Raw genomic sequence first — 25,560 nt, forward strand, 5'->3', positions numbered from 1 at the left:
AAATGCAGTTTCCCCATCCAACAGATGTTCCTCGCAGCACCATGGGGAAGTCCAGCAGTCGATGGGGTGCCCGGCAGTCAAAGAGCAAACCCCCCCTGGAAGTCAGCTGCGGAAAGATGTGCCCTCCGAGTGCTGGCAGGCTCCTCTAGCTGAAAAGAAAAGTAGTAAAGAAAAGAAAAATGAAGTACTGGAAGTCCCCTGGCCAAGACGGGGATGGAAAGGGGCTGGTAGCTGATGAGGAGAACAGGCTCCAGCTCCCCTACGACCGGCTCTTCAAGTTTGTGGTTGGGACCAGGCAGGTGGGCACTGCCTTGGAAAGCACACTGCAGGCTGTCACCGGCTGACACCGCCTGGCCTTCTCCCTGTACTTGGTTTTACTGTCCCCAATGAAAGAGAGAGCTCACAGGGATGACCTGGTGCAGCCTCTGTGCGACTCATAACAGGTCTGGGGAGGGAAGATGCAAAATCAGGCTTCCCTGCTGTTGTCCCTGGCTTTACTTCACTTATTAACTTGAGGCCGTGGTGATCAGCCTCCGGTGGAGAAGCAAGAGCCCAGCTCCTGTTTCCTTTCAACCCCAGCAATCGATTCACACCCATTTACATCTTCAAGGCCTTTTCACAAAGGGGGGGGTGTAGAAAAAAAACAACTCAGCTTTGTTTTTAACACGAAGGCTGAGGCTTTCTTCCATGAAGCCTGGCTCTGCTAACAAGGAGCATCCCTCCTGCTGTGCATGCTGCACGATTGCTGCCTCGCTTCCCATATCCCTGCCATAGGCCTCCGAAAAATAGCGCTTCACCTCCTCTTTCCTCCCAGGCTGCTTTCCTACCAAGGCCCTGAGCCCTTGCCCACCACTAGCAGAGCTAAGTCTCCAACTACTGCCTGCCTGCCGGGGGCCCCGAATGCAGAAGCTAAGAAAGGGACTGGAATTTCTCTTGTTCCTCTTGCGCCCACTGAGCCCTTTTCCTACAAGCTGCATTCAAGGACCAGGATCAAGATGATCTGAGTAATGACAAATATTTCCAAATACCTGGGACTCATCTGGGCTGAGAATCTGTATCTATATACATAGATATATAGATAGATAGAGAGCGAGAGAGAGAGAGATCTATATATTTATATAGAGATAGAAAGAGATATCTATATATATATACAAATATATATATATATACACACAAAAATATTTGTGTGTGTGTATATATATATATATATTTGTGTGTGTATGTATATGTGTGTGTGTATATATACACACAAACATACACACACACATATGTGTGTGTATATCTATAGATAGATAGATAGATAGATAGATAGATAGATAGATAGATAGATAGATAGATATTTTTTAAAGCAGCCAGATCCACAACCCCAGTCTTTACACACTCACGAACTTGCAAAAGCTTGGAAAAGTTTCGTTTCTCAATGGATTTCATGGACATTTTAACTAGGGCAGTGGTTCTCAACCTTTTAGGCTTAAGGCACCCCTTGGAAAATGCCAGCTCTTTGTTTTCCCTTGTTTTGGCCAGCAGAAAATATTATTATTATCATTATTAATAATAATAATAATGATGATAATGATAATACTAAAAAGAGGACAATTCTTCTGTTGCAAAGAACTCAGAAAGATCACAACAGATCAGGATGATTTTAACACTCAGTTGAAATCTCTGGGTTTATCCCATGAATCCTGTTCGTACACCTACCGGTATGAACCGTGTGACACCCTCAAAAGGATCTCCTGGGCCCTTGATTGGGGATCTCTGACCTAGAGATCTCAGCTGGGTACACCGCACAGCACAAAGCGTGTTCACATTCAAATATGAGATGGGTATGAGCACCCAACCTCGGCAAGCCTGTCCAGTCAACTCCTCTCCCAGCTCCTCAAGTTTCCAATGCATTCTCCTGCCAATAATCTGACGAAAGTCCACCCCCGCCGTATGTTATTCATTTCTAGTCTGCTGCAACACATTTCTCTCCCAATACGCTGGCTACAGCTCAAACTCACTGTCTAGATAAGCAAATGAGGTCTGGCATCAGCAACTAGGTGGACTTTCCCAGACAGGCAGCAATAATCCTGCAATCTGTCTCCCATGGGTGTTTGTGCCCTTGTCCAAGGAACACACGATAGCCCTACATTGTAAAAGGGCAGGACAGCCAACCTGCTGCTCTTGGCAGGAGGTCACAGGGCCAAAATGTGTGCGCCTTGTTGAGATGGGTAAAGAAACCCTTTCCCAGATCCTTTCCCCACAGCAGCTTCAAAGCAAAATCCCTTTGTCTCTGGAAGGCACACTCTAGTCAAACACATGTTACCAGGCTCAAAAAACCAGGGTACTTGGGTGAAGTGTAATGGGCTGTGAAAACAGATCTGGGGAGACAACCTGGTGGTCCGTCCTGCCCTTAAAAAGTCTATGAAGAGTTTGAAAAAAGGAGAGTTTGAGGTAATTAACTACTCCCCAATCAGGACGCCGATGTATGGATTTTTGCCTGTTTTTAATTTCTCATTGGAGATGAGCTGAGATTCTCTTTTCAACAGAGATTCTTCTTGTAAATCGATCCCTTTTAGGCCCATTTGACCTACCAGTGTCTCTTTAATGATTGATGAACGGGAACACAAAAGTGAAACTCTCTCAACCTTAACGGCTCCCCTCTGAATTGCCTTCACCGTGCCAGGTCCACGAGGGACATTTTTAAAAAGACTCGCAGAGTGCATGTCGCTGATTCACATTCCAGGTTGATAGCATGCAGCATTTCCATAGCCTTGTAATATGTGAAGCAGCCGCGCAAGCCGAGAAAGGGCCATTAGCGAGAAACGTTAACAGGACTATTTAAATGAAAACTCGCTGTTATTAAAGATGCGCTACATCTTGGGGACCACAGCAGGCATTTGTTAGGCCTTTTACCTTGCTATTGGCCGCTAATTGAATGCAAAACAGCATCATTAATGCAAAAAAAAAAAGGGATGAGGAAAATAGTTTATTTTCCCTCCAAGTGAAAGCCTCCCCTTACAGATGACAAGGTTCTTGGCCACGATTAGCAAGAAGACAGCCTGCAGGTAATCAGATCTTCGCTCGCCGGCATATGCCATTGCATTCAAAAAGGAAAAATAAAATGAAAAGGGTTGGCTTGGATCTCAGCCTTGCCCAGAAACACAAAGATGCTCTTGGCACTACTTTGAGCACTTGCCTTGAGTTCTTCTGTTGCTACAGGGGTTTTTTGTTATCAGAGAACGGAGACTGATACTGTTCCCTGCCCACACGCCTCACCCCTGCCAACGGGAGTTTGACAAAACCCCATCCTAGGACCACAAATATAGTGTATTAAAAGGCAAAACCAGGCCTGGTTGGGCTTGTCCAGTTCTTCCCTATTCCTTCCCACCAAGGGTTCAGGTTATTTCCATGCTTGGTTATTAACTGGTCGTGTTAACACAGCACCTTATAGCCACAGTCGTGAACTAGGATGTCACTGCGTTACATGCTGCACCACGCACGCAACAAAATTCCTGTCCCATATAGCTTACAATCCAAATGCAAGACAAGAGACCAATGGAGGAATAAAAGAAACAGAAGCGTTTACAGTCAGCAGGATCAGAAATGGCCTCAGCATACCAGTAGCCTAGCCGCTGGCAAGGTTTTTTTTGTAGGCATCAAAAAGGAGAGCTTCCAGGTGGGGTTTTGGAGGAAGGATAATGGAGGAAGTTTGATGATACGTTGAGGTTTAATCGGGAGCTCTTCCTAAGTAATGTGTACCATGAAGGGCCTGGAAAAGGAAGATGGGATAGAAAGAAAGGGGAGCCAGGAGTGAGATTTAAGAGGGCCTGAATTTTTTAGGGTCTTCCAGAGCCAGCAAAGGGGAGAGAGGAAGGCAGGGGACGAACAATAGTTAGAAACAGTGGCACGAAAGAGCAGAGGTGCTGGTGGCAATTTGTATTGAAGGAAGAAGGATCAAGGTGGACAGAGGTCAAATATAACCAGGAATGAAGTGGGTGCAGGTGGGCAACCTATGGGGCTTTCCCCCACACCCACCCCTGCCTTCCCTTTACTAGAAAATAATTTGGAAAGAAGTCATCAGACCCCTGTGAGTTCCTTTCCAGCAGCTTCTATTTTATTCTCGTGAGACATGAAAAGTCAACTTTGTGATTACCGTAAAAACCGAGCCCCTCCTTTAGTGCATGCGCTGACAACGTGAGGCACCAGTGGCATGGAAGAAAGAAAGATGTGACTACTCGGTTCAGCAGAGGACTATCGTGTCCATAAGACCACAAACATTTCCAATGCACGGTATCTTCATGTGGTCATTCTCCTTCACGTGTTAGTATGCTAAAGGACACGGGATGAAATAACTGAAAACATACTGATTTTGCTCGTAGAATAGAGCTGCACTATATCCAGTTTCAGTCCTATCATAAGGAGCAACGTTTTGGGGGTTTGGGTGGTTTAGGATAAATAGCTGGGTTATTGTTACATATAATATGAAGACCTACATGCCCAAGTGCAGAACACTTTACAGCATCAGCGTGGCAAGAAAACCTTAGTTTGCTTGGTGTCCTGGCATTGCAATTAAGGAGAACCACCTGGACATATATGGATCTGGTTTACCACCCTGGCTCATTTTTTACTCCACGCCAAATACGTTTGATTTTCTTAAACTTGACTTTCTCCATTTCTTTTGCCATTCAAGTACTTCCTGATCATTTCTCTCCTGTCAATAGCACTGTCCAATCTTATAACTGGGAAGAGCAGTATCTCATGAATTTTGAATTGTGCCGTCCCAACGACTAATCCTCAAAATTATTTTTCATTATCCTCACAAAAAGGTTGAGAGAGTCCAGAGCCACTTGTATAATTAGAGGCCTGAAGAGCACGCCACACGAGGAAAGGCTGACAGATATGGGGCTGTTCAGCCTAGAAAAGAGCAGACTTGGGGGGGGATTTGGTGGCAGCTTACAAATATAGCAGGGGACAGCATCGGGGCGAGGTGAACAACTATTCACCAAAGCGCCCCAGGGGAAGACCAGGAGCAATGGTCATAAACTCTTAGAAAGAGGTTTCAAACTAGATATAAGGAAAAACTTCGTGTGACCAGACTCTGGAATAGACTCCCATCTACTCCTCTTGTAGTAAGAGGATTCAGTGGAAACCCTGAGACCGAAGCTCACGAGACCTGGAGTCCCCTTGCCCGGGGACCAAGAACAACACATGCAAACCCTGACAGTGAAGCACAATGACACTGAAAACAGTCTAAGCAAATACAAGTCCCAAATTCTCGCTGGTAGGTAGATTTAAGCCGATTCCTTGCAGATCGGCAGGTTTGGGTTTCCTCCCCCCACATCTCTAGTAAGAGCGGCTGAACACCATGTAATAAAAATAAACACAGAGCAGATTTGACAGGTTTGCAATTAATTTTCATCGGCTCTTATTTACATCTTTGATTCTGGCACTTTTCCTCTTCTGGGCGAGGAGAACCAGCTTCCATTACGTTGATATAGAGTGTAGCAAAAATCCATAACGTGGCAGGTGTTTGTTACTCATTTCATTGACACAAATATTATGTTTAATCAAGAATTAAAGTTGTAAGGCAAGCCAAGCAAGATGAGGGAGAAGAAAAAATTGCAGCTCAGGCTAAAGTGCACACCTAAACTCATCCCCTTATACTCCAGTAGACAATTGTTGGATACCAGCCCTAGAGGGTCACACCAGCTGGCCAGCGATACTGGGGTGAATGGCCTCCAGGCTCCAGAGAACCAAGAAAGTTTCTCTGGAGACAGGATGGCCAAGGACTTAGCGTGTTGGTCTTCCCTCCAGATTGAAACTCCAGAGCCCACAGATGCAGGACGGTTCTAGTTGGTAACCCAGGGAAGCCCTGGTAGCACGGGTCTAATGGAAAATTGTGGCTACCTGCCTATTAAAGACCTGTCCTAGAAAAATCCCTAGGAGATGCTCAAGGTGTTCTCTGCAATGTAATGCCTCTCCTGCAGGCATTTCCCAAACAGCAGCAAAGATCTTGCCTGTCAAGCATCAGTATACATTTCTAGTATACAGTCTAGAATTGTGCTAAATGTATACTAGAAAGTCCAGAATTTCTAGTATACATTTATCAAAAGTCAAATCTTGCTCATCATCCACATGCTCTAAACTAGCTTCCCAACTATGACTGTCATTTAAGGAGGCAAATTGGTGCTGGGAAGGATGAGAACCACTGAGCTGCTATTGGAAAATGCTGCAACGGGAGGCAGTGACCCACGGACCTCATTACTGGAAGGAATTGGACTGCTCTTGTTGGACAGGGGTCGAGTCCCCTACCTTAGGCATCACTGTGCAATCACTATGAACTAAATATTCATAAATTCATAATGAACTCAATATTCATAAATTCATAGAAAACGAGGGTTGGGAGGGACCTCAGGAGGTCACATCTAGTCCAACCCCCTGCTCAAAGCAGGACCAGCCCCAACTAGATCATCCTGGCCAGGGCTTTGTCTAGCTGGGTCTTAGAAAACTCCAAGGATGGAGATTTCACCACCTCTGGGTAACCTGTTCCAGCGTTTTACTACCCTCCTAGTGAGAAAGTTTTTCCTAATATTTAACCTCAACTTCCCTTCCTGCAACTTGAGCCCATTGCTTGTGTCATCTGCCCCCCACTGAGACCAGTCCACCTCCATCCTCTTTGCAACCACGCTGCAGGGAGTTGAAGGCTGCTATTCAATCCCCCCTCAATCGTCTCTTCGCCACTAAATCAGCCCAGTTCCCTCAGCCTCTCCTCACCAGTCATGTCCCCCAGCCTCCGAAACATTTTCATTGCCCTCCACTGGACTCTCTCCAATGTGTCCTCATCCTTTCTGTAGCGGGGGGCCCACAACTGGACACCAGACTCCAGATGTGGCCTCCCCAGTGCTGAATAGAGGGAAATAATCACTGCCCTCCATGTGCTGGCAATGCTCCTACTAATGCAGCCCAGTATGCCGTTAGTCTTCTTCTGCCCGTTGTCCTCAGTGTCCACAAAGGGACTGCTCACATCAGTAAGAAATGCCTCCCTCTGGCCATAAAATGTTTGTAAGATCAGGCCCCAAGTTTGAACTCAAATATAAATCCACTCTAAATTGTCATCCAAAACAGCCACATCCCTTCCCACTTCAAGTGGCAGAATATTGGCAAATTAAATTCGCCTGGTGATTTTAAACTTACTTCAGAAAAGCGATTTTATTTTACTAAAAGATATTAAAGAACTGTACTGAAACTTAGACAATTGTTTTTTACAAATATAGACGAATGAGACATGGAAACTATACACTACTTTGGGTTATGTTATAGCATGTTGACATGCAACTAAAACAGCTAATACATCCTGCTATCTTCCACTGATAATTTTTAATTAAAGTCACTTATCTTCATCTACATATTTAAGGAGTCTAGATCTTTCATTATTCATTTCTTAAAGAAAATCAATGTTGTCCTGATTTGCTACAGCTCAAACTGGCTAGCATTATTTGCTGAGATAAGAGCGCCTAAAAGAAACTATGTTTTTAACAAACACTTAAAACGCTGTTGAGCATATTGCCAGACTCCTAGGGGGAGTCTAAATTATGCATTTCCTGGTCCATGATGTAATATGAGTAAAACACATGGGGTGACTTTTTGGGACAAGACGGATTATTTGGAACGGCAGAAAAAAAGAAGGGGAGGGGGGGAATTTAAATTAAAACATTTCACAGAGCTTATCCTTACAAGAGCATTATATTTTAAAAGCCATTATTAAAGCTTGATATACTGAAACAAGTTAAGAGACTGTGAAACTAATCTATAGCACTGGTTAGATGCTCACATCTTAGCTCCTATGTGCTACATGGCTTTGAAATATTTGCACATCAAAACAGACTCTAGTTTTACACTTGGGAGCCCAAAGCTTTGTAAAAGAAACCCTTAAAAGAGTAAACTTTGAATCTCAATTTCTTCGGGAAGCAGAGTTTTTCTAGTCACTGTAAGTGTCCTTTTCTTCTCAGGGTGACCTTAGCTTTCAGATTTGTAAAATGGTTTCCCCTGGTGTTCAATTCTACTGTGTAATAAATTTTAAAAATGACTATTTATCTCCTCTAACATATTAGTCAAGTATATCAAGAAAAGCCACTTCGGATAGTTTTGCTCTCATCCGCCCAAGATTACGTCACTGCTGATTTCGAAGAAAGAAGTTGCATTTAGCAACAAATAATCAAGTCTGACTATATTTGTTGGAATAACACATTTCCATCTTTTTTTGCTAGCATGCATAGCGTATCAGTTGCAACGTCTAACATACATTTTCACTGACCAAGACATAACCTAATACAATTTGAATAAAATTGCTTTATAAACACATCTTATACTGATATAAGCTTCAGATATTGGCATTTTGAGAACAAATAGGCCAGAGGTTCTGGAAAAAAAATGTAAATGAACTGCAAATTGACAAACCTGTTCTTTTAAAGTGAACTCATGTTTATTTGTGAAAAGTGAGAATCAATATATTACTCAAAAAATATCTGTATCTGTGCAAAAGTTTCATATTAAAGCAGATTTAAATGCCTTTGGATTTTGCATTGCTAATCATGATCTCAGCTGCTTCCACTATGTAATGACAATAATGAATAAACATGCTGTGCTTATGAAAAACTAGGACCTAACAAGCTGATCAATTGTTAATTCTTTAAAGTGACTAGAACGTGTCTTCACTATCAATAACTAAATCAGCTTCTGTTTGTGGATCTAATGCACCACATAGAGATCCTCCAGCCGTCCTGACCCTTCCCTGTAATAATGCAATCATCATTTTGGTCATTTTAAGGTGAACTTGAACAAGATTGTTTCACTGTGCCTTTAAAAAAAAAAAGAAGCAGCAGCAAAAATTGTTTTGACATTTAAATAGAGAGGCTGAGCATTTGTTCATGGAGTATGCAGAGTTGGTGGTAGCATTCCATTAATAATACGCAATTATCTATTTGAAAAGCCATTTGTTCTATAATATCCTTCTTAAATGTTACATATCCAAACAGCTATTTTTGATAAAGAATCTAATCATTTTATGTCACCTCCTGGATTAGGTAGCAAAAATTTAAAAAACCCCAAAAACACCCACTAAGTGTCACATGTTTGTGCATGAACCCTGCCATTTGGTTTAATCCTCCATTTCAAACAGACACGCAAATGCAATTAGTAAGACTCTATTGTGCGACCAAAACACAATGATACATCGTCTGAACATACTTAATAAGCATAGCTGCCAACAGGTACCATCTGCAACAATTATAAGCAAAATATGACGTTCACTGCCGAAGGTCCAATTAAATGGGGAAACTACGTTTATCTTGAAAACTGCAAAAGCCTAGGTGCTAATTTCCACCCTCCGTGGCTTCCGTCGCTTCTCTAAAAAAACCCGTGTAAATGCAGGTACCATGAATCCATCCAGCAAAGCAACGCACAAGCTTGGTGTGTGATTGCAGAATAAAAATGTGATCCATAGCTTCTGGCCAAAAAAAAAAAAAAATCGAAAAAGCTCAAAACCACCTCAAAGATGTAGGTGAAGCTTTTTAAGCACTGAGCAATTAGAGGCCTGAGCCTGATCCCCTTACTTCATGAGTAAAGTCAAGTCCCATGGGGACAGAAGGCAGGCAAGAAGCCTTTTGTCTGTGCGCGCCTAACTGCTGTCACAGTCAACGGGCGTTGAATACACGGGGGATGCAGCACGAAGCACTAAAGGGGTGATTTCAATCATAAACAATTGTGCAGGCCTTTTAATTAAGCCATTTCTGTACATGCGTGTGGAAGTGGTCACCGCCAATGGCACGGACCTGAAAAACGGATTCAGTGCATCGCCTACGCATCCTCAATGCATTATCGGTAGGCTTGGCTTCCATCTGATCCTGTTAAGAGTTGAAAGTCAGCTAGCAAGCCATTGGAAAGAATATTTCCCCTACATCTGCCACATGCGTTGACTCTAATATGCTTTGAAGGGGTTTTGAGGTGGAAGAATGAGGAATTGTTCCTGCCCAGGATAGGTGCACAGGCTGATCTGAGGATGTTTCCTTTGTTTCCTCCTTCACTTATCAGCTGGCCGAGGTAAACTGTTATCTCCATTTGATTATTTAATGCTGCAGGCAACCAGAACTGGCATATGTGCATACCAGGAATTATTGTTGCTGTGTGACTATCAGCAAGTTTGATTTTTGTGTGCTTAAGGCTTACTGTTAAATCTAAATAAAAGTCACAATGAATTTAAAACATGCACAGGAAGGCACATGAAGGCTTTATGGTAGGGGTGGTATTAGTTTATAAAGATCAGTTTACTGCCATTCATTTCTAAAATGTAATAACACTGATAACAATGGACACAGTACTGCCTGAGATGGGACATTCCCTTTATTCTTACATAAAATAAAAAACTGCCCCACGTGCGCACACTAAAAGTCTTCAGTTATCTATCTCAAGTAAGTCTAAAACTTGAGAGGAGAAAGGCTCCTTCTCAAATAAGACTTCTCTGAACAGCTGACTTGCATCAGATTTTTAAAGATACATTTTTAGGAAAAAAATTATGTTCTTTTAATGGCTCCTAGTTTGTGGCAATACATCCATAATTAAACAAAAGCCTAATAAATTATTTAGCACCACATTAAAAGACACTGCGTTGGATTGGGATCAGAATACTTTTTCTCTTCATTTATTTCCCCGTTAGCTCTGATAAAACCAAACTTAACAATTGGTAAATATTTCCATAGACTTAACTATTACCCTAATAACCCATCCTCTGAAAGACACTTTGGCTAATGCTCTACAAGTGTCAGACGCTCTCATCAGGCTCTCACCAATGCTGCATGTTAGTGTAAAGTTTCAGAAATGCTGCATAACAAGTTGCCATAATGGAAGCAATTTCAAGGGGACAAACACCTGAACGGCGTTTCTTCTGTATTCCAGCAATCAAACTGCTTGCAGATTCAGTTGCCCAAGTACTTTTGTATGTACCTACCTACACACACACCCACCAGTGCACACGCGCTTGTACGCACGGTCTGTTTAGGTTTTATAGCAAGTCTCACACCTTAGCTGCCTTGCTGTAATTAAAGAGACAAATTAACATCTCCAACAGGCCCTTCTACAACATTACTGCAAGTCCAATAGACACTCAGGAGTCCTTTACCTGTCTTCATGCAGTTGAGAAAAGGGCAAAGTCAGCCCCTTAAATATCCTCCGTCTCCCGCTTCGACCTATTCACCCACCTCTTCCCCATATGCCTATGGGACAGGCAGGAATGGCTGCGGCCGTAGGGCTTTGATTCACAAGGCAGGACGTCCCGACCACGTTGGTGGAGCACTTCAAATGCCTCCACAGGCATGTTGAGACTCTGGTCTTCTACGGAGCAAGTCCCAGCCCCAGCCTCAAGGGCAAGACCAATGTCACCCACACCAGGTTGGCCAGCAGTTATCCTGCTTTCACTATTCAGTTAGAAGAGGATGGAAGAAAGAAGAGATCCCCAGCTGCTGAAGCAGCTACATGTAGGAGAAGTGCAACCAATTTCCCCTACCCACCTACGTGTCAAGGCAGCACAGGGAACAACCTAAAGATTCAGGATGATCAAGGTGGGGGTGATGATCACCCTCCCACAGTTGTGGGGGGACACCTAGAGAGGCTGAATATCTACAAATCATCAGGACCAGATCAACTACCCCCAAGAGTGCTAAAATAACTGGCCACAATCATTATGCAACCTAGGGAAAAGCTATTTGAAGACTCGTGGCATCATAGGACCCCAGCAGTCTTTCCTGCCCCAGTGCAGGGGAGGCTGGGCAGGATGATCTTGCAAGGGCCCTTCCAGTCCCTAACAACTATGAATCTATTCCCCCCATACTTGTCACCCCAGTGTCTGGAAACAGGGCTGCCAGACACCGCATGCAGGCCATCCTGGTGCTACCAACTTCATCTGAAAAGGCAGCAATGGAAGCATTCAAGTTGGCCTGTGCATCTCTCCTCCTGGTGAGCACAGCAGGCCGGGTCTCCCGGAGGGAAGGGGAGAGACATGCAGCGATCTGTAGAGGTGGGGAAAGAAGGGACACAATGAAATTCAGGATGTGTAATGGTTTGGAAGCAGGAGTCCTTTCAGGGGAAGCTGTGGGTGGCTTGGCTTCTTCTCCAAGACCACTGCTGCCAAAGATCTGCATCAAGTTTTCATTTAAAAGAGCTGCATTTCCCTAGTAAAAAGTATTCAACTTTCTTAGGCTCCTTCAATATAATACCACTACATTCCATTCCATTTCTGATGTCCGATATTTCTCTTCCTGTCTCCAACATCATTAGCATGTTATAGTGGTTTAAATTAAAAAGGAAGCATTTATTTTATCACCCTGATATCAGCTTGCTGCAATATAACATTTTAGCAACAGGAAAATATCCCAGCTTAGCATCATAAATTCAATACTAGAACAAGATAAATCCTTCCTATTAACACAAACTGCTGTACTTCACTGTATATATGCATGCCCATCTACAACACACTTCTATGTACTCATTGGGCCACCATAAACACGCATAACTCTCGTTGAATAATGGGAACACACGGATATTCAAGGACAACTAGAGCCTCCAGACTTAAAACAATCATCTCCCAATGCTACAATGGGATTTGCTAGCGCGACTCTGGAATCTGTGTGAAATCCCATTGACCCCAAAGGAACTCTGCACTCACACGAAGGTCAGCATTGGTAGGATCTCACTGCAGACCCAGAGCCTAAAAATAACAGAGCATTCACAATAAGATCATACAGCAAACAAGATGACAGCCCATTTACCCATCAATAACTTATACAAGTAGTGGATTAATAGCTAGACCATATAAACCCCATGCACGCCCACAGAGGGTCGGACATCCTTCTATTTAATTACTGGATCACATTTTCAAATTATTAGCATGTTCCGGGCAATGCAATGTTTGCCACGGAAATGCATCTCAGCAGAAAATGCAAAATATGATGGGAAGGGGAAAGCATCTTGCAACATCCAGTGCAGCTGTGCCTGCCTACAATGGGTCTGAATTCAGTCCTCGTTCTGAATGGGCCTAACACACAAAGGGCCAAATTTTCCACTGGTTTACAACCTCAGTCATACTGTGAAGCCTGTGGCAAAGGAAAATCTGGCCCATTGCCTGTGACATGTAGGGAGGTCTGGGTAGGTTAAACTATGCAAATGAACCAGAGGTTTGCAATTCGTTTAAAGGAAATGCTAAAAGATCTTCCATTAGTTGGCTTATTCTTGCCTAGCATCAATCTTACACTAGTCAGATGGGGAATTTTCTTCTTTTCCTGGATACAAAGGGTGGAATCAAATACTTACTGTCACGTTAAAAGCTAAATTTTCATCAGTCAGCATACCTTTTGAAGGTGTCAGCTATTCCCACAATCAACTTACCCAGCTGAGCACATATCCCTCCACTGAGCAGAACTATTACTATGGCAAATGATCAGACCTTGGATGGCGGGTGATGGCCCTGCAAGCAAAGGAGCTAAGCCCAGACCTGGGGTGTTTTGACCACGTATTGTAATCAGATCCTTCCATCAGCCCTGTCGCATGCAAAAGCAAGTGGCTGCAATGCTGTGGCTTCTTTTATTTATTCTTCCTTGCAATATGTCAGGCTGCATGAGTTGCGATGCACCCGCCATTTCGCACAAGGCAGAGAGAGACGTCCTTTGTACAGGCACCTTGTCCAGGGGAACACATTAAGGGAAAAAAGGACTGACCCCGAGGCTCTTTTGTCAGGGCTCTCTCCTCAGGCATGTTTCAATTACAGCTACATTTACCAAGAAAACAGGAGGGGCAACGGTTCACCTGAGTGACTCAAGACTCTCCATTTCTCCTTCAGCTATATGGGTTTCAATGGGGAAATGCCCATAAGTATGTGGGGGAGCAGGAAATTAGGCCCTGAGCATATGGATTATATAAAGCAACCACTTAAAAAGTCTTGGAGATGTGGTTTGCAGAGATTTACACAAATCTGTAGCTCCTCTTGGCTTTTGTGAGATGCTTTCTGAACTGCAGAGATGCTTGGCTTATAATGCTCCAGCCCAAAAACAAAGCCCAGAGTTTGCAGGGAGGGAGCCAAATCAGAGCTGCTAGCTGGCCCTGGGAATACCCAGTACAGATTCTCACGATCCATGGCCTTTAAACCACGGGCTTGGGTATAAATAGCACCCTGCCGGAGGATGAGGAACTGGAGGAGAGGGGGTACCCGCATCTAAATGTTATTAAAGAGAGAACACTTCAAACAAAACAATTCACCCCCAAAAGATAAAATATCAGCCTAGTTCTGGATCAAGGCCATGATACTTTGTGCTAGGAGAACCCAAGTCATTCACTGACATTCAACCTATCTCCCACCAAATGCCTCATTAGTATGTATCTGCATAAATACGTATTAATCACGAACAGCATCGACCAAATCCTGCTCTTTTAACAAGTCCGAGCAACCCTGAGAGGTTCGGTCCTCACTCAGGCAAAATGGGAGCGCTGACTCAGGCTGCAGGCTTTGCCCCTGGTTGAATTAACAGTGGCATTTCATAAGCACAGCTTTCACCAGTTGGTTACTGGTTCAAACTGGAGCTTGGTCACTACCATGTAACGTCTGCATGGTGACACTGGAGTAGAAAATGTTGCTCTGATGCCACTTAGGGCTTCCCGCTGCCAAAGAGGCAGTGATCGAGAGGGCCTGGAGACAGAGCAACCTTCTCTTTGCTAGAAGGCAGAGACTGCTTTGAAGCAGGATTGAAACCCATCACATTCCTGTCCTGTAATTAGGACATTTCGACCCTTGAGACTGTCAGTCCAATACCTTTCACAAGCACTAAAAATTCACTCAAAATGTTACCATATTAATTTACAACTGGAAGGCAAGAACTCCACGACCGTATCATCTAAACGCAGGACAGTACATGCCAATATATTTCCCACAGATGAAAATCATTATAATTCTCTAGAGACTCTGTCTCACTGCAGTAACCCATGTCATTTCCTAGCTAGTAAAAATGTGCCACAGGATATCAAAAGACTGTAACATTTTTCTAATTTTAATATTCCTCTAATCAAATAATGAGTTGTTTACTGCCTTCTAATTTAAAGGTAATTCATTACTTGCATCCTGTCATGTCTTATTGGCATCCAAGGCATAAGAAGCTTACACACTCCCGGGGCAAGCACTGCACTATTCCATATGGTTTGCTAGAACGCAATATGCACTGTTACATATGCAATTTGCAAGGATCCAGGCATTTGGGGAGGGGGGAGAGTTAATAATTGCAAACAGTACAGTTTAAGTGCTGAATGTTAAAACCTTCTAGTGACTCAAAATATTTTTCAACATGCTCACTTTTTTTTTTAATGCCTCTAGGAAATACGATATGTATAAAATAAGGAATGCAAGCCAGATCTGTGCAAATGGTGCTCAGAGTCCTCATAAAAGATTTTATCCAGCCTCAGCCAAGTGCTTCCATTGACTTCAGTGACAGCTGAATCAGGTCCAAAATCATAATGCACAAGTAAGTTTAAGAAAGAGTGCTAAGTGACTAGAGAGCAAGTTATACAAAAGGTATGATGTGCATTACAAGAGCTGGAGCAGATCCAATAAAGTCGGCTGCTATACTGCAAAAAGCCAGCAGAAACTGTTGAGGTTTTTAATTGTGCTACTGCAAGGCAGAAAAAAATATAAGGGCCCAGACATGCAACTTCTTTTTGCATGAGTGGTTTTATTCACATGAATAATTCCACTTTGATCAATGAGGCTACTCATTGCAGGACCGTACCCTCCCTGCTGACATTATTTGCTACCTGCAAATACTCTGCGTGCATAAACGTGATTGTTCAGATGACATTTTGGCACCGTGTAGGTTGATCTGAGAATGCTACAGGTATTGAATATTCTGCCAATAACACTGTGCAAACACCAGGTTTACTGAACTAAAGTATTAGCTGTCAAACAGTCTCTTAACCAACACTGGAATATGTGATCAACTTGGCCTTATGAATTTCCAACTTCAGGGATAGACGCATGGCACTGAGAAAAGCAACTGGAACTTGTTAAGAATCCATCCACTCGGTCAAAACTTCTATTCATTAGGAACAAAACCCCCCTCAGAATAATTAGCTCAGTTTAGAAGACAGTTTTGGTCAAAACAGTCACCTGATTGGCTGTCAGTGATGTCATACCCATGCATTAATCCCCAGCGACCGCAGTTTTAACATCATTCACATCACCACATCATACCCCTAGCAAAGACCAGCCTAAGTAATACGGTGAATGACCGGAGCTGAAAATAAAAAGCAACCTGTTGAAACAGAGACAATGTCACGGCTTTAAATGGTTATGCCCAATTCTATTTTTCGAGGGCAACGGGGTCAGCAAATCCTACATACATCGCTGAGAGCAACGGCTATTGTCATATCCCTGCTTTAAGCAGAGCACATCCTCAAGATCTCCCATTTGATTATAAGAAGACGGTACCGGGGCTGAGCAAACAATTGCTCCAGGACATAAAACTATTGCAAAGGGAACCGTAACATTTGGTGCGTGAAAGCCAAAGGTGTCACAGGGACATCTTGGGGGACAGCAGCAGCTTGGTGACTGCTGGGGACCTCAAACAGTCACAACAGAGCATCATTCATACCGTTTCCCCCCTGCATGTATGGGCTGCCAGGAACGCAACTCTCTGCGCTCACTCTAGGCATGGCTGGAACTCCCTGTGCTCCCCATACTGCATTACCAGGCACACTCCAGCTGTTCATTAGGGCCAAGGCAAGTCACCCACGAAGGTGTACTACGAATCGCAGACACCGAGGGGTGCAAGGGACATCGAGTCCAACCCCCGCACCATCCCCCCCAGCCAGAATGAGTGTACAAACACCCCCCGGCTGCTTTCAAGCCATCAAGGTGGCTAAAGCCCGTCTGAGGAGAAGCTCCAGCCCGGGAGTGCCTGCCTCGCAACTTCCCGGTGCGGAAAGGCTGGAGGCAGCGGCGGGGAGATGCCCCCAGGACGCAGCCGGCCGCGGGGGGTTCCGAGCGTTCTAAAATGTGTCTATGCAAATCACGGAACGCGCCCGCGGGCCAATCAGTGCCCGGGCCGGAGCGCGGATAGAACGCTGGGTGACAGCGCTGCCTTACCTGCCCTCCGGCCGGCAGCTCCGCGGGCTCGTGCAGCCGCAGCCATCCCCTGCCCCATCCGCCGAGCAGCCTGGCGCCGCTCCGAGCCGCCCGCAGCCCGAGGCAAGCAAGGCACGCCTCTTCCCCGCCCTCCTCCTCCCCCAGCGCACCTCTGCAAGGCCCCCCCAGCCCCTCCCCAGCACCCCTTGCTCTGGAGGAGAACTTCCCAGCCCTGGGGGAGAGGAGCACCTAGCTCACTCTCCCCTCCCTGCCCCACTGAGGACCAAGGGACTGGCCTGATGTAAGGCAGGTCTTTTTTTTTGCCTGCCCACTGTCTTGGAGGTGGCTGTTGAGCAGGGATATACGCCCAGCTCCCTTTCAGCCTCCTGTAGGACATTGGGCAGATGGACCTAGGGTCCCCCCTGCTCCCACCCCATCACGCTGCACATCTACCAACATGCCTTTTGTCACTGTGAAATATCCTCTTCTCTTCTTGTGGCATGCCCAGAGTCCTGGTTAGAGAGGTAACGTAACCGGCTGCAGTGAAAAAGGGAAAAAAAAAACTCCTTTCCTCAGGTCGCGTGGTGCTCTCCTACTTGGAGCAGAGCTTTTAACCAGGTAACCTAGCAGCTGCACCTTATTTCAACCTCAAGCATGGCTCGGCTAGGGAAGGAGGATGAAGCTGTTTCCTCAGCAAAAGGCAAGCCCCTAGCATCATCTGTCAAAAAATCCTAGTAACTTGGTTGGAAATGCAGCAAGCCTGGGGGGGGTTGTACCACCCATCCCCTGGTCACAGGCGTGGTCATGGGATGCACTACACCCCACAGTGACCTGGGTTATTAATAAGTCTTTCATTTAATTATCATTATTAAATGTGAACTTAGTGGAAGGTTGTGTTTTACTGACTACAAAGAAGCGACACGGGGACAAGCAGCGCTCTCTAGCAGATGCTCAGGAAATCTGCTCTGCCACTAACCCACTGTCTGACCCCAGTCAATTCACTTTGCTGCTGTGCTTTCCTCTTACCCTAATTCAGTTGCCTATTAAAGCAGTCAGGCCTCATTCACCAATGTACCAAAGCATTTCAGTGCAAGTTAGATGCCCTAATGCATCTTTGTACCTTCGTGGTACAAGCTCTTGTGGTACAAGTTATTTTGGGGCAGAAATGATCTCTTACTATGTAAGAGGCTGCACAAGACAAGGATTTGCACTGCAACATCACACAATGCAAAAATACTCCCCTCCCTGGTCTGGTGCACTTGGTGCTGAGCCATCTTCTCTTTCAAATTCTTCTTCCCGTCTTCTGTGAAGTCCATCAACGGTAACTTCCGCTGAAATGCTCAGGCCCTTCCTTCATCACATACAGTTATAAAGTTATGAGGCTGATTCACAGGAAGGCTTTTCCCTGTGCAATGTTCATGGTACCTCAGTTGCGATCCCAAGTGTCTCATGGCAGGGGTCACATCTTCTTCTGCGGTTCTGACAGGGTGAAGTGCATGGCAGCCGTGGGTGCTGCTTTTGATAGGAATGAGTTGGCGTCTCTTTTTCTTCAGTGCAAGGTCCCAAATATCCAGGCTGAGGAGCCTCTTTCACTGCAAGTTCATAAGAACATGCCACACAAACATCCATCAGGGATATAGTAGATAACTCATGCAGTGATGGGTCAGATTTTCACCGGACGGGCCATTTTTGAAGCTGTCTGTTGCTGTGCACTTGTGCTTGGTCACAGCTATAAACTGCTTTCTGTGGCCAGACCGGGCAAAAATTATCACTTCTGTCTGCATAGGTTTACTAGACCCTGGCTTAGAGCAGGTAGATGCTTTAGATCAGTGGAAGCCAAGCTTCCTGCCAGGTGTGCCACAAATTAGCCCGTACCCTCAAGAACCACTCTGAACCCCTTCCCCTGCCCAATCTGGTTCCCCCTCCTCCCCATGTAGATGACCTTTGGATGTGCTACATGGTCCTTCATTTCTATGGCTAGTGAGGCTGCTGTGCAATTTGCTACTTCATCTCATTGCTGCTTATTCACTGCCAGTCTGTGCTGCATCTGGATCTGTTGTCCAATGTATAGTTAGAGCACTATGGTGATGTTCAGCATTTGTAGGAGAGGGGCTCTGAGACTACTGGGACTTGAAAACTAATCCTACCTCTCACCAAAGCTCCCCTCCTGCTAACCTTCGAACCACAGATGTCTTGATCCATAGACCACCTAGCCAAACAGGGGTTTACAATTTGCCTTGCAGAGCTATTGTCCAAGTGACTCAGGTAGCGTCTAAAGAGCGCTTTGAACATGAAAATGCCAGACAGGTGCTCATTTGTTTCCAAATATTCAAAGATTAGCTAATTGTACTGTCAATCAATGCACTCTGTGGGGGGGTTAGTGCAACTCCCACTTTGCACGGGAGGAAATGAAGTCGAGGTATTCATGATTTAATCCTGCACCATTTAAATCTATCGGAGTTTCTCGGTTAGCTCCCACGAGAGTAACATCAAGTCCTACATGGCTTGCCCGGATGACCAAGCACACTTCTGCATGCAAAGCTAGTTCTGGGTTTTCTCTGTTCACATTAAGTGATGCAAAACAACCGCTGCACAAGCAGTGTGGCCACACGAGAGTTACCCCAGCATAACTTCTTTTCCTTAAGTCCCTGCTTTCTCAAAGCAGGGCTTTGTTTCGAGGTAAATGCTTGGGGTTGTACGCAAACAATCCCACGGGGTGTTGTTCTGCCAATACACTCAGTATTGTGTAAAAATTCTGGGATTTTTCTGTGTCTTATGGGGTAGTCAAGAGGAGACACTGGAATTGTGGAACTTGGGGTCAAACTAAATAAATGCCAGGACCATTCTTCTATTAATAGGCATGTCGGTAAGGATTGCAACTCCAGGCCATGCCGTCCAAGTCCTGCGCTCAAATTCTCTCTCCCTGTTTCACAAGTCCTGCTCATTACTGCTAGAGGTCATGCCAACACGATCTGGCATTCAGTTTTGCAATTAGCAAATAAAAATAGGCTTGTACTCTCTGACACTCCACACATGATACTGATGCATTCAGGACTGCGTTACTCTCCTACCAAGATGAACCAGCATTTTAAAGCATGGCATACGTTTTGAATCTTTTGAAGAGGAGAAGAGTTACAAAGCTCGTTATTTTGAAATGTGTTTATCCATTTTTCCTTTTTTTTGTTTGCAAAACTGGGGGGTGCACAGTTTAAACAAACAGCTATTGTACAATTAAACATTGATTAAAGAAAAGAGTTCCATTTAAATTATTAAGTGGTGAGATAAAAAGCATCTCCTCTCTTTTGTATGCTACTTTATTCAGAAGTCAAACTTCTGTAGTCTCACAGAATGCTAATGAATAGCATAATAATGCACAAGGGCAAGAGGGGGCTGATTAATTAAAAACAGAGGCCAGAAATCAAAGGGCTTGAAATATACTTACAAAAATAATTCAATTATATATTATAAGCCTACAACAATCAAGACACATCTCCCAGTTCCATTCATGGTTGTGCCCCAGTTCCATATCCAAACAGGTTTGCTTGTATACAGGCAACAGTAGTTGGGACTTTCGTGTGTAATGCTTCGAATAAAAAGACAAGAACAACTTACACTCGGGTCTCATTCTCGTACTTTCAACGTGGCTACACTTAACTGAGTATGTTCACAGCTTAATTTCTGCACAATAGTTGCACACTCCGCAGCTGTAAAAATGAATTGGTCAAGGCTCCCCACACTCGCTCAGTTGGCTTCATCACAAACCCCTCTCACATCTCTCTGCCGGGTTTCAGCTCTTCCTCATATTCCAAGCACTCCTTCTTTACAGCCTTTCCCAAGCCAATAAGCCCATGCTGTGAGCTCAGTCTTTCTTCTTTTGAGCATGTCCTACCCCACAATTATAGCTTAAGAAACTATAAGAACTTAAGAACTATGTGTCTGGTGATAATATGACAATGCGTTAATAAATTATCTTCTTTAGTAAGTGAGAATCTGAAGTATTTATGCAAGATGCACGAATCAAGAAAGTACTGTATATATACAGCCTGTAGTTGCCTGTGGCTGCAGAAGTTCAGTCTTCTAGGAGGATTCAATTCTTCCTTATCAGAAACCCAACACAGTGCACAGTCATAAGTCCTCAAAATAGGACTTGCTTTGAGTGCGAGAGAGCAAAAGAAGAGAGCAGCAGGCTACCTGGATTTTGCCTACAATGAAGACCTCCAACTAAATTCTTGTGTTCCTACAGACGTTGATGACAAATGCTATCTAAAGATGGAGACAGATGGTAAATAGAAAGAGTGAATTAGGCTGTCATTAAAAGCAATAGGCTATTCTTGAGGGGCAGAAAGAAACTGTGGAAGATTTAATGGTGGGCAACATAAACTGCTCGGGTCAAAGAGAGCAGGGTGAGGAGAACGCCTAGGTTAGGGGTCCTTAAGCAGATTTGAAGCCTGGGGAGGGATAGCGTGTTGAAGACAGTTGTAAGGAAGGTCTTAGATAAAAAAAGGAAACGATAAACATTTTCATCTTGTTCAATGTGCTCGGGGGGGTCTGAGTGGAATCTGTATGCATGTGTCTAGCACAGCACTGGTTCAGTAAAATAACAATCCTTAGTCCTACAAGAGGACTCCATGGAGAACGCTATAAGAAATGCAACCAATAGGCAGCAGGTCACCCACATCATCAATGCTGAAGTCAAGGTAAGCCCTAAGGATGCTCAAGTGCCTCGCATCGGATCTCCAAGGACATTGTCCAGATCCATCTAAGGAATTTCCCAGAGCTCTATAAAAAGGTGACAGCCACAAAAGACATTGCCAGGTGTTATGCCCAAGGAGCACACGGACCCTGCATCCAGTCAATAAGCAATGAAATAATCACATCCGCTTTTTGGGAGAAGACAAAAAGAAATGTGGTCATGACCACTTGTGCTTACTGCAAAGCTGGAGGAACAGCATTAACCCCACACCAGCCTGGCCAAACTCCAGCTTGAAGAGCGCCTACCTCCATTCCCCTGGGATGCATGGAGCTCTCCCTAACTGTTCCTGGTCTTGCCAGTGCTTTCATCCTGGAGACAGCTGAATTTCAATAGGGGAGAAAACATTTAGGGCTATTCAGGTTTGTGAAATGCTTTGCAAAAGAAGGCCCTGTTTAAATAATTGGACCATCGGGGTGGCGCCCATGAAAGAGGGAGAATGTCGCCACTCCCTTTCTGAACTGCGAATGCTACTCTTCGGGAAGTCTGCAGGTGCGTACGTGGTGTGCCCTCCGTTAGGCATGTAACTAGGTCAACTCCGAAGAGAAACGGGGGTGAAGGCTCACATGCACACTCCATTTAGATAACCCTGTACCCAAAGGTGACACACAGCCATGTATCAGATGTCAGCTGTCCGTCAGTCAGGTGCCTATTGACTTGCAATCTTAAATGATTAAACCATAAAAAACACTGCTTGAGCCCAGGCGGTGGGATAGTTCCTCTGTATTGCACAGCAAAAAGAATAGAATAGGACAGCACAGGTCAGAATAACATCAAACACTCAAATCCCCAAGAAGGTCAGGGTCAAGTTTTTCCAAACTGCAGGCCTCAATTAAAATGAAGGTTATGACTTCAACAGATGGGCTCCATTTAGTGATATCCCAGCTAATAGTGAGGCTCAGTGCAGTTAAAAAAAAAGTTAAAAATCTGGTTTTGGCGATTTTAAAAGAAGATGGCAACAAACCTGCATTTTAAAATTTTCCTCCACTGTAGGTCTGATATAATTCTGCATCCAAAAATGAGCGTCTCAAAGTAGTTCATTTTCTAAAAATAGAGATCTACTTCAACTTGCAAAAATGCAAATCTTTTCCAAAAAACAAAAACCAAGATCTTGATCTAAAAGAGGATAAGTTAAGGTGGGAAGGACTTTAGCACCAGAGGATGCAGAAGCAGGGGGCCAACTAGTTTCATTGTTCTAAAGGGGACCTCAGCTGTCACAGCTTTGGAAAATGCTGATGTATAGTATAGATAGATTATAGATGTATAGTATAGATTTCCGTGGAGAAGAGCAATAACCTTAATTAGTTTTCCAGTAGTAGTAGGAAAAAGAAATGGCCAGTTCCAAAAAGGATCTTAGCTCTATGTAAGTCTGTATTTCTAATGTTTCATCATCAGGTTGTACAATGAAATGCACTGGTAGGTACTCAAGTGACATCCAATTGAAGAAAAAAAAAACACATTAAAGCACAGTAACGAAAACAGGGAAAGTCACCTGTAACAAATATCTTGCTTCAACACAGATCAGGCCTCCTCCACTTGGCTCACAACAGAAACAGTTCCTCTGACTTCCAGAGGACTACTGGCCTTTAATCTTTACCTGGCCTCAACCACATCCTGACAATCTGAACATGAAACATATTTTCTTAAGCATGGCACTGCCCAGCTAGGTTGTGCAAGTGACAAAGGATTCACCCTGATTTACCCCGATATAAAAACCACATGCAATCCAACAAGCTCATCTCCCATCGTTTCACAGCTCTAGTAAGGTGTACAACTTTTCCTAACTCAAGCCCTATTGCTAGCCAGTTGAATACTCTGAGAACTTGCTACTTCTTTCAACCAATAAATAAAGGCACACAATGCAAAGAGAAGGCAACATTCACTTTCTCCTTTGGTTCATGAAAGTCATTTGTGCCACCTGGCATACTGGAACAGGTTGTGCATGCTTGTGTTCAGACACCGATGCCCAAATGGATTGCACGGTATCCCTGTCCACTTGGAAGAGCGGTAACCACTATATTGACACCATGCCCCAGTCCTATATTTTCCACACCCAGCGTGCACGTGTGACACTGGCTCATTACACATGTCAATGCAGGATGCTGAACTCCCCCCTGGCCCATCTTAGTAAGGCATTAATCAGAATCCATCTGTTTCCTCTTCATCCCACACAACATCATTACAACTGAACCAAAGATTACAGGATTCTCATCTTGGGTCTCTCCCCCCACCCCTCCCAACCTCCCATACCAGTTTTGGTGTTTTCCTAACCGAATGAATAAAGCTGCTTCATTTAAGTGAGATTAGAAACAATCTTCCTTCCTGCAGGGAAAGACATAATGACCATGAGCAGAGGGGCCAAAGGCTGCTTTCCGGTGTAAATCCAGAGAACCCCCACTGAAGCAAATAGAGTTCATTTGGATTGACTCTGGACTTTGGTCTTTAAATCTGTGCTTCTGGTGGCTGAAATCCAGGTCAGAGAAGGGAGATGGAGCGATGCAAACTGATGATCATCTTACCCAGACTTGCACTCACTGGGACACCCATCCCTCCCTGGGATCTGTAGGTACTGTTATACTAATAGTGCTCTCCATGCATGCAGCTCTTAAATAGTCATACCTGGTTACCAAAGGTTTTTCTAAATAGTCATGACATAGCCCTTTCCTGGATTTAGCATATCACACAGGGCTCTGTGCTTCTTGCCTGTCCACCCTTTTCCTGGTGGCAGCAAGTGCAAGGCACAAGCAGCAGTATGAGGTCCCATTTCCTCTCCAGAAGTGGCAAAGACCACCCTCCGCCCCAGGCCCAAGCCTGCATGGAGTAGCAGATCTGAGGTTTAAGTCCCTGTTGAGATGCCTGGTGGGATTCACACCTCTCAACAGTGTTGTTCCCAGACTCTGGCAGATATTCTGTCAGCATGCAAGAGCCACATGTACAGTCATGAGGCCTGGAGACTTACTTTTTCAACAAGAGCTGAGGTCCCGCTGCAATCACAGGACTCCAGGAGCTGGGTCTACGCAGTGCATGCCTTCAGTCCAGCCCTGGTGCATCTATACGGTGTACACTACATGCAGTTCTGGAAGTCTCATTGCCTGAAAAATGTGGACATGAGAGATGTCAATATAAAAGAAGAGATGAAACCTATACAAAATTAATTAGAGCTATTTATAGACATTTCAAATGAAATAGAAAAATTATCTGTCTATGGGACCATCTATGAGAATCTCCATCCGTGGAAGTTTTCAAGAGCAGGCTGGACAGACACTTGGCTGGGGTGGTTTTAGTCAGAGATGATCCTGCCTTGCTCAGCTGGACTGGATGACCCTGTGAGGTCCCTTCCAGCCCTACTTTCCTATGATCCTATCATATATCATGGACAATGTACACCAGCAACTATTAACCATTCTTTGATATCTTCTCTATCAAGGGCTGCGCTGTGCTATAAAGATAGAGCATACAGCTGTGCAATTTTAGGTTGCTGTCAAGGTTTTCCTATCACTGTAATATCCAGATGCCTTTCTCAAGAAGAGCAAGACTGAAAACTATTTGCTCCAGTTATCTTGGGACTGTAGGGGTAAGGGGTAGTAAAAGTTATACTTAATTAATCTGGTTTTGATGATTTTTATTTCATAGCCATATTGCTTTTGTTTGTTATTCATATTTACATCACAGG

General features: G+C 44.3%; 1 protein-coding gene across 2 annotated transcripts in view; it reads right to left on the bottom strand.

The window, feature by feature from the left end:
- TAFA4 (TAFA chemokine like family member 4) overlaps positions 1-17,230 on the bottom strand; it is a 92,971-nt gene extending 75,741 nt beyond the window's left edge. The window contains exon 1 of one of the 2 annotated variants that reach the window (XM_059715564.1): positions 17,159-17,230. The gene's annotated coding sequence lies outside the window, so the exon portion shown is untranslated. The remainder of the gene's footprint in view (positions 1-17,158) is intronic. The other variant, XM_019499550.2, reaches the window with a different exon arrangement.
- Between the last annotated feature and the right edge of the window lie 8,330 nt (positions 17,231-25,560).

This window comes from Alligator mississippiensis, chromosome 12 (assembly GCF_030867095.1).
Source record: "Alligator mississippiensis isolate rAllMis1 chromosome 12, rAllMis1, whole genome shotgun sequence".
In the NCBI taxonomy this organism is placed as follows: Eukaryota; Metazoa; Chordata; order Crocodylia; family Alligatoridae; genus Alligator; species Alligator mississippiensis.